Below are 12365 nucleotides of genomic sequence, written 5' to 3'. Positions count from 1 at the left end.
TTTAACAATAAGTTGGGGGAGGCAGGAAGTGCTAATTTGTACCATTTGCCAATTCTGTGGTATAAATACTCCCACTGAGCTGATTTCAAGCTCCCAGTGTGATGTCATTGAACATGGAGTTGGTTAGAGATGAGCAATATTTCTACCATGTACAGTGCAAAATGATAGGCACAATAATATCAAGAGCATAGATAACAAGAAGACATAGTGAAATAATTAGGAAGTAATGAGTCTTGAGTACAAAGTATTTCCTTTGTTTTTAATAACTGTAAATTGACATAATTTCATTTTTAGTAATAATCATGTACCGTAAGGTGCCTAGCCTCTGTGGGTGCCTAGATCACCCACAAATTTCCTAAAAATTGAAGCAGTACAATCTGACTCTGGTACACCACTGCTTGACAGCTATAAACAATCAAAAGTTGGAATAATATTATTGCTAAAGCTTGTCTCATTCTTGCACAAGCAGAAGCCCTCCAGAGACACGTGGACTAATGGGGAGGGAAACATTATCCAGTTTTACTTTTTTTGCTTAATAATTATTTATCAAAATTTTTAAAACTGGTTTTACCACTGTAGACATATATCAGATTGCACATTTTAAATATGTGCAGTTTATTTTATTTCAGTTATATCTCCAAAAAACCATTTTTAATGGTTTCAAGGGGCTTCAAAAAATTGGAACATATTTACACTGTTTTGATCAATTGCATTTTTATGATAATTGTAATGACTGAAAATTTTAAAGCTAGTCTTATGGTCATAGAAGGTAAAATAATGATTCCATTGACATATATGTATTTTTAGGCAGAGAAATATGATAGCTCTATCAATAAGCTATTTAGGCATTAAAAAATACATTATTGGTGGGATGCCTGGCTGGTTCAGTCAGTAGAGCATGTGACTTTTAACCTCAGGGTCATGAGTTCAAGCTGCCCATATTGGGCATGGAGCCTACTTAAAATAAAATAAAAAATACATTATGATAAAATTTTAATGTGGTGAAGCTTGGGGTGAAAATTTGAGTCTGAATAGAAAAAAGAATGATGTGAAACCATCTCTACACCCAACATGGGGCTCAAACTCATGACCCAGAGATCAAGAGTCTCATGTTCTACCCACTAAGCCAGCCAGGCGCCCCGTTCATGTATTTTTTTAAAGGGATGGTTGTAGGTATCGAATTGCTAGGATATTTAGTTCAACTGACATAAACATTTTATGTTTAAAGGAATGATATAAAAATTTGGTTTTGAGTGTATGAACTTATAATATGTCAGAAATTACAGCCTTTGTACCTGTTTAAACTCTTGATGGTAAAAGGTTAGCCGTCAACTAAAAAATGTGCCAGAAAGTACATAGTTGTTCAATAATCATTTGGGAAGCACACTGACAAAAAAGATCGACTACTGACAGCTTAGACAGCGGAAGCTCTTCCATAAAACCATCCCGACCTCCTGAAATGAAGGAATTGATTTTCCCTTCTCTGATTTCTGAGAATCTCTCTGAAGCATGAAACACGTTTGAATATGATTATTTGTAGATTGGTGGGGTTTTAACTGGTGCTTCTTGGACTGGGGACAAGGGGGAACATGGATGGTCACTACTCCCATTGGGTATGTGTCTCTATGCAAATTTTGGGGCACGAAACTTCAGATTCTCTCTCCCTGACCCCCAAGAGGCTAAAACAATTTGAACAAACTGAGGCCTTTTAAGACATCTTAATAGGTTCTTCTTTGACTTCCATAAAACAAAATGCAGTAATCAAAGGTTTAGTGAACTTAATTAAAGTCCCCAATTCCCTATGTGGGACTGAAGTAAAACACAACAAACAAAACAAAAAGCCAACCAAGCAAACAAACCTCCCCTCTACCCTGTATTAAGGGCCAGAGGTTCTTGATTAAAATCCTGTGTACTGCACTTGCCAGTTAGAGGAAAGTTTGAAAGTCCCTTCGCTCCTCAGTGACATGGGGGATAAAAGACCTACCTTTTGGGGTACTTAGGAGGATGAAATAAGGTGAAGTTCTGGGTACCAAGTCCATGCCTGCTACATTATGGCACTTCCTTATTTTCTACCCCTGAGGCGGAGGAAGTCTGGGGGATGGCATGGGCCACACACAGATCCTCCTGCCAGCTTCCTTCCTTCCTTTCTTTTCTTTTCTTTTTTAAGAAGGTAATTAACAGGGGCACCTGGGTGGCTCAGTGGGTGAAGCCTCTGTCTTCAGCTCAGGTCATGATCTCAGGGTCCTGGGATCGAGCCCCGCATCGGGCTCTCTGCTCAGCGGAGAGCCTACTTCCCCCTTTCTTTCTTCCTGCCTCTCTACCTACTTGTGATTTCTTTCTCTGTGTGTCAAATAAATAAATAAAATCTTAAAAAAAAAAAGGTAATTAACAGTTTACAAAGTGCTCCCAAGGCTTTATTTCATTTAATCTATACAACTCCATATTTAAAATTTTTTTTTAAGGATACTGCATGTAAATTTATTTGTCTTCACAGATGCTTAAGGCTTAATTTGTTGCAAGCCTTAGAGATAAAAATAGATGAATAATTGTAGAATACTTTTGATAGGTTACACATATGGCACACTCAAAAATTAGTATATGACTTTTGCTCGATCCCATGCAACTCATCACGGATTGTGAAAATAAATCTATTTTTAAAACATATTTTATTTATTTATTTGACAGACAGAGATGACAAGTAGGCAGAGAGGCAGGCAGAGAATGAGAGGGGGAAGCGAGCTCCCCGCTGAGCAGAGAGCTGGATGCCGGTAGATCTCAGGACCCTCAGACAAGACCTGAGCTGAAGGCAGAGGCTTAACCAACTGAGTCACCCAGGTGCCCCAAAATAAACCTATTTTTGATGTGATGAGCATTGGGTGTTACACCCAACTAATGAATCGTTGAACACTTCATCAAAAACTAATGATGTACTATATGTTGGCTAATTGAATTTATTTATTTTTTTAATTTAATTTATTTTTTCAGGGTTCTAAGATTCATTGTTTACGCACCACCCCAGTGCTTCATGCAATCCGTTCCCTCCTTAATACCCACCACCAGGCTCACCCATCCCCCCACCGCCCTCCCCTCCAAAACCCTCAGTTCGTTTCTCAGAGTCCACAGTCTTTCATGGTTCGTCTCCCCCTCAGATTTCCCCCAATTCACTTTTCCATTCCTTCTTCTAATGTCCTCCGTGTTATTTCTTATGCTCCACAAGTAAGTGAAACCATATGATTATTGACTCTCTCTGCCTGACTTATTTCACGCAGCATAATCTCCTCCAGTCCCGTCCATGTTGGTACAAAAGTTGGGTGTTCATCCGTTCTGATGGAGGCGCCAGCTTCTTTTCAAGCAAAGAGTTGTGATTCGGGGAGTGAACAGGCAGCAGGAGCCTGAGATCTGGCCTATAATTGGGGTAAACCTGACCCTCTCCCTTTCCTCAGGCCTCCTAGGCCAGAGGTCACTGAGGTTGGGCACACACTTGGAGCAGCCGGAGGTGTCCACCCCAAGAAACTACGACTGGTCCTCTTCTTCATGGCTCAGCTCAAGTGCCTCCTCTCCTGGGAGGCTTCTCAAAACCTTCTAGCCTTTTCCTTCTAGCTCCCCTCTCTCCCTCCCCCGAGACCTCTGTTACTCTGTCCCTCTCCTTGGTAAACCATGCCTTTCTCTCTTATGTTGGAGATTAAGGGCACAGGCTTCAGGGTCAGAGAGATCTGGGCTCTAATCCTCGCTGTGTGACACAAGACAAGACACTTTACCTCTCTGTGCCTCAATTTCTCTTTAGTAACTTGGGAGCCATGTGTGTTGACAGTATGGTGTTTAGCACAACACCCACCACAAAAGGATACCCATTTTTGTGATCACAGAGGTCTCCCTCTAAGAGTCTTGAGTTGGGGAACTTTCTTGCAAAAAGCTCCTCACACAAAGTAAATAACAGGTAATCATGTCACTATTTTCAGAACAGCTGAGAGAGTGGGCGTGGGGCTCTCTCTCCCTGAATGGTGCCAACCCTCTTTGGTCTTCCTCACTCCATGCAAATTTCTCTTCAGCTCCAGATAATGACAGCCTGGAGTTTCCAGAGGCCATGGAATGTCCAGCCACTGCCTTGCATAACCACAGAACCCGGGAACACTGGACAAGGAAGGGCCCTCCCAGACCGTTCACCTGAACAGCACCCCCATTGTAAGACAGGCAAATCAAGGCCCACACAGTGAGGCAGCACCCATGGGAAGGATGGTAAAGAATTCTAAAAATAGCCGCACCCCTTCCATTCACTTTCTCCTTGGTTTGTTTTATTTATTTTCGTCATGACACTTTCCTCACCTGACATCATGTCTTTATCCTTTTCCTCGTTTATCATCTGTTTCCCCACCAGATGTAAGCTCCATGAGAGCGGGAACATGGTCTTGTTCATGGATGGATCCCTAGCATCTTGCCCAAGATCTGGCCCAAGTCAGTGTCCAGTAAATGTTTGTCGTATAGATAAAGGAATGAATGCCATTTGGATGTTTGTCCTTAGAGATTCAGACACAAGCATTCACTCATTTGCTCATCTATCCAACATTTAATGAACACCTTCTGTGTGAGAGGTTTGTTTGAAAAATCCTGGTGAATGAGACACTGCCCTTGCTCTCCAGCAGGTTCCTGATTAGGGAAGAGTAGCCACCAGTGGCTAAGGACCCATTATATCCCAAGCTCTGGGCTGGCAGCGTTATGTGCATTTTCTCTGTATGTGCAGCTACAGCAACAGCTGACTGATACAGGATTTAAATCAGGTTTCTCTGATTCAGTCTCACTATGTTGTCCCACTGAGTTGATAGCTCTGATTCCTGTTTTCCCCACAAAAAAACATTTTTTAAAATTAAATTCAGTTAATTAACATATGATATATTATTTGTTTCAGGGGTACAGGTCTGTGATTCATCAGTCTCATCTAATACCCAGTCCTCATTACAACACATACCCTCCCCAGTGCCCATCACCCAGTTACCCCATTCCCCTCACTCACTCTCCCCTCTAGCAACCCTCATTTTGTTTCCTGAGATAAAGAGTCTCTTACCGTTTGTCTCCCTCTCTGGTTTCATCTTTCCCTCCCTTCCCCTATGATCCTCTGTCTTGTTTCTCAAATTCCTCATATCAGTGAGATCATATGATAATTGTCTTTCTCTGATTGACTTATTTCGTTTAACATAATACCCTCTAGTTCCATCCACATCATTGCAAATGGCAAGATTTCATTGTTTTTTTTTTTCTGAAGCCTGCATAGTATTCCATTATATGTATACACCACATCTTCCTTATACATTCATCTGTTGGTGGACATCTAGGTTCTTTCCATAGTTTGGCTATTGTGGACATTGCTGCTATAAACATTTGGGTGCACGTGCCCCTTCAGATCACTACATTTGTATCTTTAGGATAAATGCCCAGTAGTGTCATTGCTGGGTCACAGGGTAGCTCTATTTTCAACTTTTTGAGGAACCTCCACGCTGTTTTCCAGAGTAGCTGCATCAGCTTGCATTCCCACCATGAGTGTGGGAGGGTTCCCCTTTCTCCGCATCTTCGCCAACATCTGTCATTTCCTGACTTGTTAATTTCAGCCATTCTGATTAGTGTGAGGTGGTATCTCATTGTCCCCACAAAAACGTTTTGAGGTGTTCATCCCCGGGAGCAGAGAGGAAGATGCTGGGAAAGAGATTGAGACATGTGTCCCTGAGAACCTCCTGCGTACTAAACTTGAGCTTCCCCTGCAGTCCCCGACGCTGACGGCTGGAGAAAAGCACAGATAATAAAAATCCCAACCACTCACAGAGTACCAGACAGTTCTTCAAAGGGATTTTGGGTAAGTTATTGCATTTACATACCTCAAACTGTCCCAGAGGGTAGTCAGGGCTGGCATTATTACAACCAATTTAGAGCTGAGGAAATAAAGCTCACAGAGGTGAAGTGAGATGTCCAAGTTACAAAGCTTCATCTAAACCAGGATCCCTTGGTTTCTAGTTCTGAGCTCCTTCCAGACACCCTATTTCTTCTGTGTCCTTGACAGAGACCATCATCTGAGCGCTTCCCTGTGGGAGGCATAGCATCATGGGACACGCATGCCGCAGCCCAGAGACTGGAGCGTGGGAAGCAGAGCAGGATGCCTTGAACCCCACTTTATCAACATCCAGCTGAGTTTTCCCATTCCTCTCAACTTTCCCTGCCTCCCTCCCTCGAGGTCTTTTCTCCTGGCCTTCATCCCACATCCAGTCAAGGTGGAGATAGTGCAACTATTTTCTAGATGCCACAGAGATCAGAATCTGCTCTTTGCAAACAGCAGGAGCTGTTGGTGCAGCAGAAATGGGGCAATGAGGTAAAGGTCGTCAGCTAAAGCCTCCTCAGCCATTTGACTTATGACATGGGCAGTCCACCCACACCACTGTTTCCTCTTAAAATAAATGAGAATCCTCCCATGATGACGGGGCTGTGACCAACACCTCTCCTTCCTCAGCACATCTTTGCCCCTGCTAACTCCACTCATCTTTACGGTCTACTGCTTTTACCACTTCCTCAGAAAAACCTTCCCCTGAGGCCAAATTGTCTTCCTGCCCAACTTCCTTGACATTCACTACAACTTCTATTTCTACCATTACCATTCTGTTTTCTGGCTTTGTTTTCTAGCAGGGGGCCTGCTACATAGTAAGTACTCAGTATATATTTGTTGGATGAGTGAATGAATGAATCTGCTTTCCTCCTCTCATCCCTCCTGCCTCCCCCCCCCCCCCCACACAGTTCCCAGGGGTGGGGTAAGGCGATGTTGAACTGTAAGCTGGGAATTCATGGGCAAGGGCGGATGGCTGTGACCTCCGCTGCCCTATCCCTGCCACACTGGTCTTGCTATTCAGAGAACATGCCAATCTCCTTCCTACCTCAGGGCTTTGCATTTGTGAGCCCTCTCTCTGGAATGTTCTTTCCAGACACAAGTTGGCTTCATCCTTCATTTCCATCACATCTCTGCTCACATGCTGCCTCTTCAGGGAGGTCTTTGCTGACTGCTATTTCTGAAGTAATCCTTCTCAGTCTCCCTTATCCCTTGTTCTCACACCTTTACCCCCATCTTCATAGCTCTTCTCACGACTGGATGGTAAGTTTCACATTGTTGGTTGACTTATTTATTGTCTGTCTCCTCCACGAGAATATACACTCTATGAGGTCAGAGTTTTTCTTTACTTTATTCAGTTCTGGCACATAGTAAATGCTCAATGAATATTTATCAAATGATTAATGATTGATTGATGAAAAGGGAGGTGAAAAAAACAGGTTTTCTTTTTAAAAGATTTTATTTATTTATTTGACAAACAGAGATCACAAGTAGGCAGAGAATCAGGCAGAGAGAGGAGGAAGCAGGCTCCCCGCTGAGCAGAGAGCCTGATGCAGGGCTCGATGCAGGGCTCGATGCAGGGCTCGATGCAGGGCTCGATGCAGGGCTCGATCTCAGGGTCCTGAGATCATGACCTGAGCGGAAGGCAGAGGCTTAACCCACTGAGCCACCCAGGCGCCCCAGCTTTTCTTTTTAAAATAAAGCCCTGAATTCTTCACGTCAGATCAAGGAATTTCTAGGAAGGAGCAGAGAATATAGTACATGGTAGGGGAAGCCTGGGGAGTGGAGCAACTGTTTTCAGAAAATCTCACTTCTCTTCCTCCAGGAGTGTTAGACCTGGTAACCAATCCCTGAAAAAGAGTTCTTTTTCTTTTTTTTTTTTTTAAGATTTTTATTTATTTATTTATTTATTTGACAGACAGAGATCACAAGTAGGCAGAGAGGCAGGCAGAGAGAAAGAGAGAGAGGAGGAAGCACACTGCCTGTTGAGCAGAGAGCCCGATGTGGGGCTTGATCCCATGACCCTGAGATCATGACCTGAGTTGAAGGCAGAGGCTTTAACTCACTGAGCCACCCAGGCGCCCCTGAAAAAGAGTTCTTTATTTTAGAGAAACAATATCAGGGCGCCTGGGTGGCTCAGCCGGTTAAGCATCTCTCTTTGGCTCAGGTCATGATCCTGGAGTCCCCGGGTAGAGTCCCAGCACTGGGTGCCGGCTTCTCCCTCTCCCCATGCTTGGGATCTCTGTTTCTCTCTCTCTCTCTCTCTGTCAAATGAATAAAGAAAATCTTTTAGGGACACCTGGGTGGCTCAGTGGGTTAAAGTCTCTGCCTTCGGCTCAGGTCATGATCCCAGGGTCCTAGGATCAAGTCCCGGATCGGGCTCTCTGCTCAGCGGGCAGCATGCTTCCTCCTCTCTCTCTTTCTCTCTGCCTGCCTATCTGCCTACTTGTGATCTCTTTCTGTCAAATAAATGAGTAAACTCTTTAAAAAAAAAAAAAAAGAAAGAAGAAAATCTTTTTAAAAGAGAGAGTGAGAGAAACAATGTCCCCGGAGGCCCAGCCACCTGCTTGTATCCCTGGCAGCATCTTCCCTTCACAGAGAGATGATTTGCAGAAAAGCACTGACCCTTGAGCTTCCTCCTCTGAGCTTCAGGTTCCTCATCTGTGAAATGGGGAAAATGTATGTACCTACCTCCCCAGGGCTGTTGGGATGACAGGAAGATCACGTAGGTGAAAGCCCTGTGTGAACTGTACTGTCCAGTGCACTTCCTACTGTGCCTCGGGAAGAGGGAGCATGTGGAGTCAGGTTGGCCTGGGGTGGCGTTCCCGCTCTGCCACTCGCTGGCCGTGTGGCCTTGGGTAAGTGGTGTCCTTTCTCTGAGCCGTGGCTTCCTTATCTGTTAAGTGGGACCATGACTTGTATCTACAATTTCCAAGCTTGTTTTGGAAGTTCAATAAGAATCTAGTGAGATCATGTAAGTGTCTGGCTCACAGTGGGTAACTCAGCAAATGTTCCTCAGAGGCACACACAGCCCTTAACATACCCCGGGTGGCTCAGTCAGCTAAGTGTCCGACTCTTGATACCGGCTCAGGTCATGATATCAGGGTCATGAGATCAAGCCCTGCATCAGGCTCTGCATTGGGCATGAAGCCTGGTTAAGATTCTGTCTCTCTCTCCCTCTCCCCCCTTTGCCCCTCCTCCACTCTCTGCTCCTACTCTCTCTCTAAAAAAAATACTCTGGGTAACAAAGTGTTCTTAGTCTGAAAGAGAAAGCAGACAACGATGATTTCTTTCTCTCCAGTTTCTCTTCGGAGAGAGGTAATCACTGGCCAGAACCCATGCAGAGGAAAGGCAGCCAAATGCAACCTCCCACATGGAGTTTCCGAAAAGTGTGAGCGCAGAGTTGCATAACCTGTCCCTGAGAGTATCTTTCCTGAAGTGTTTTCATCAAACATTCCCTGAAAGGGATCACGTGAGTGGGCGGCCTAGGGAAGGAGGAAAGGAGGTGGGGTGGGATTAAGAAAGGAAGGTACCACATTTACTGAACTCCTACTGTATGCCAGGCACTGGGCTCATGCTATCTGACACCCACTTAGATCTTCCCCATAAATCTGAGAGATCAGATGTTACCACTCCCGCATTCCAAGGGAAGAAATAATAATTAATATTGCTAATGTTTACCTAATGCTGACTGCCTATCAGGTAGTAGTAGCGTGAGCACATATTTGATCCTCAGGACAAACCAAATCATGGGTACTATTCTTATCATCATTTTAATAGAGAAGGAGACTGAGAGTCAGAAATGAAGTAGCTTCCCCAAGGTCACCTAGCAAGATAGTAGTGGGGCTAGGATTCGAATATAAGTGGGGCTCAAAGCCCACAGACCTGTATGAGGACATCCCCCAAGGGATTTATGGGGAACGTGATCCCAACAAGAATTGACCTTATAAACCCACAGTGGGAGTTCGGTGTGGAAATGACGTAGGTGACCAAGTAACCAGAGGCACTCTTCTTCTCTGCGCTCGGAGGACAATTTGTCCCAGCTTGTGGCTGTTTTGTCATTCGGTCTCTGACCTAAAGTTTAAAATTTCATTCATAAGTTTGGAACCACAAACCCAGCAGCGTGGGAAGGGCCTTTGGAGATCAGCTATTCTAGTCCAACGCCCTCAGATTACAGATGGGAAAAAACCCTGAGGCCTAAAGAGAGGCATGGACATGGCAAGGTCACAGAGCAATTTTCTGTTAGAAGAGGATTTCATTTGAGGTCAATTACAGATCATCTTGTTCTGTAATTACCAAATGTTGGCTCTACTCTGAATCACTTGGGGAGCTCCTTATACGTCCAGATTTCTGCGTTCTGCCTCTGGCGATTCAGATTTTGGTTTGCAACAAGGCCTAGGAATCGGACAATATAATATGTTCCTCGGCTGATTCAGATGGCACAAGGCCAGGGACTGCATTTGGAAGTTGGAGTCCAATTCTCCTCCATCATTTTATACTTTGGCATACTAAGACGGGTCTTGCCCAAGGTCTTATGGCAGGTCACTGGGGCCCTAGTTCAGGCTTTGTGATCATTCTTCTTCTCTAGGCTTCCTGTGGTCAGATTCTCAAAATGGGCCAAGGAGGTTGACTAAGGGAGTTACTGTGGTTTTCCCCAGCTCTTGTTGTACCCAAATTAAGACAGAGAACGGTGCTCCATTTCCCAAGCTTGGAAAGATGGAATTCAAGAGCTGAAATCCTACAGGTAAAAGGAAACTGCAACAGGCTGTCCTGCAGGCCCATGGGGCTTTCCCAGAAGCAAGTTCCAGGCTCCAGGAATGACGTCAGACCCCAGCTATTCAGTGCCCTAACGCCTCAGGCTACCTGCGTTTTCCATTGCCAGAGAATGGCTAGGGAGGGCTTTCTGTCTGTGGGAGGTGACGGGTGGAGAGGGCCCAGCTGTGATGCGAGGGGGAGCCTGACTCAGGAAGAGCCAAACATTCCTGAACCTGAAAGACCAGGCTGCTTGCAGGAACTGAGTCAAACCTCTCAAGCACTTTTCCCGAGCTTCTCCCTACTCCGCCACTTATTTCGCGCTCTCCCCCCACCCCCCTTTGGGGATGGTTATTGGGGTTTTGGAGTGTGGTGTCTTGGGTTCAAATCCCCGCTCAGTTTCTTAGGAGCTGCCTTACCTACGTACGTAGAGGCACACTCCCTTTCTAGGCCTCTGTTTCTTCACCTTTAAAAAAGATGGGTAACACCCACTTTCTCGGATCGTGAGGATTAAACAAGATCATGTAAGTATTTGATAAACAGAAGATGTTTTCTCAGAAAATGGGTCATCAGTGGACCAGAGGGATTTGAATATATTTTTGTTGATCCAAATTGAGGCGCCTTAAAGAATGGTTGAGCTGGAAAGCACCTCAAATCTTTGGGCCTTAAGGACTTCCAAACTGGAGTCCAAGGGAACTGTTTACAGTATTTCTAAACGATAAGGGAAACCACATACTTACTCTTGATAAAGTCTCAACTTTTCTTTACTTTTGTCTGGAATAGTATCAACTCAAGGTGATAATATGATTATCACATGCTGTTCAGAGTTCTGATTGGCAGTTACATGTGTCTTTGATAAGTTTTTTTAATGGGGAACTAATTAGTGGAGGGTAGACTGAATGTTGACAAACGTTAATGTTGTCTAACTGCTCATTTCGTAATCAGGGAAGCTGGGGTTTAAGAAGGAAGTGGCTTGCGAGTCACGCAGCTCGTAGAGCTGGCTCTAAAACCCACATTCTTTCCCCGGAATCTGTTACTTCCCTTCTTTCCATTCTGGAGAAGGGGGATCTAGGCTCAATGAAGTTGAGGGGTTTGGGTCGGCTGGGACAGGAATAAAGTGATTCATCAATTTGCTGTTACTCTTTCTGTTTTGACTCATTCAGCAAATATTTACTGACTGCGTACACTCTGTGGACTCAGAGAAGGCGGAGAGAAAACAGTTACGGTGGCAGGCAGGGTCAGAATGTGCTTCCAGGTATGACTTCAGAACCTGTCCTTTTTTCTATTTTGAATATATATGTATATATAAATATAAATGGATACCCATGTTATAAAGCACCCACTACATTGCCTCCTAATAATCAGGTTATGTCAGAGGGCAGGGATTGTCCCAGTCGTACGTGTCCAAACCTTCCTGGCACCCAGTAGTAGGTTCATTTAAAGTTATCCCAGACTCTTACTAGGAGAAAGAAAACAGAACCTATATTTAGAGACTCATTAATTCCTAAACTTCTTTACCTCGCTCTTGCCCACCCCTCTCTCTCACCACTCTCCAAGTTGCCCCTCTTTTCCTCAAGATTCCCCTGTAGAGGGCACGCAAGCTCTACCGCTCTCGTGCCTCACTTCCGTTCGCCTTCACCCTTCATCTTGCGCATGTGCAAACTTCCCTTCCCGGCGGCCCGTACACCGGTGGAGGTGGCTGGGCCAAAGATTGCACCCACTACGCCTGCGCACTCTAGGCCCTGCCCCCTCC

This window comes from Martes martes (assembly GCF_963455335.1).
Source record: "Martes martes genome assembly, chromosome: 9".
Lineage (NCBI taxonomy): Eukaryota > Metazoa > Chordata > Mammalia > Carnivora > Mustelidae > Martes > Martes martes.
The sequence above is the reverse complement of the archived record's forward strand: the minus strand, read 5'-3'. Positions refer to the sequence as shown.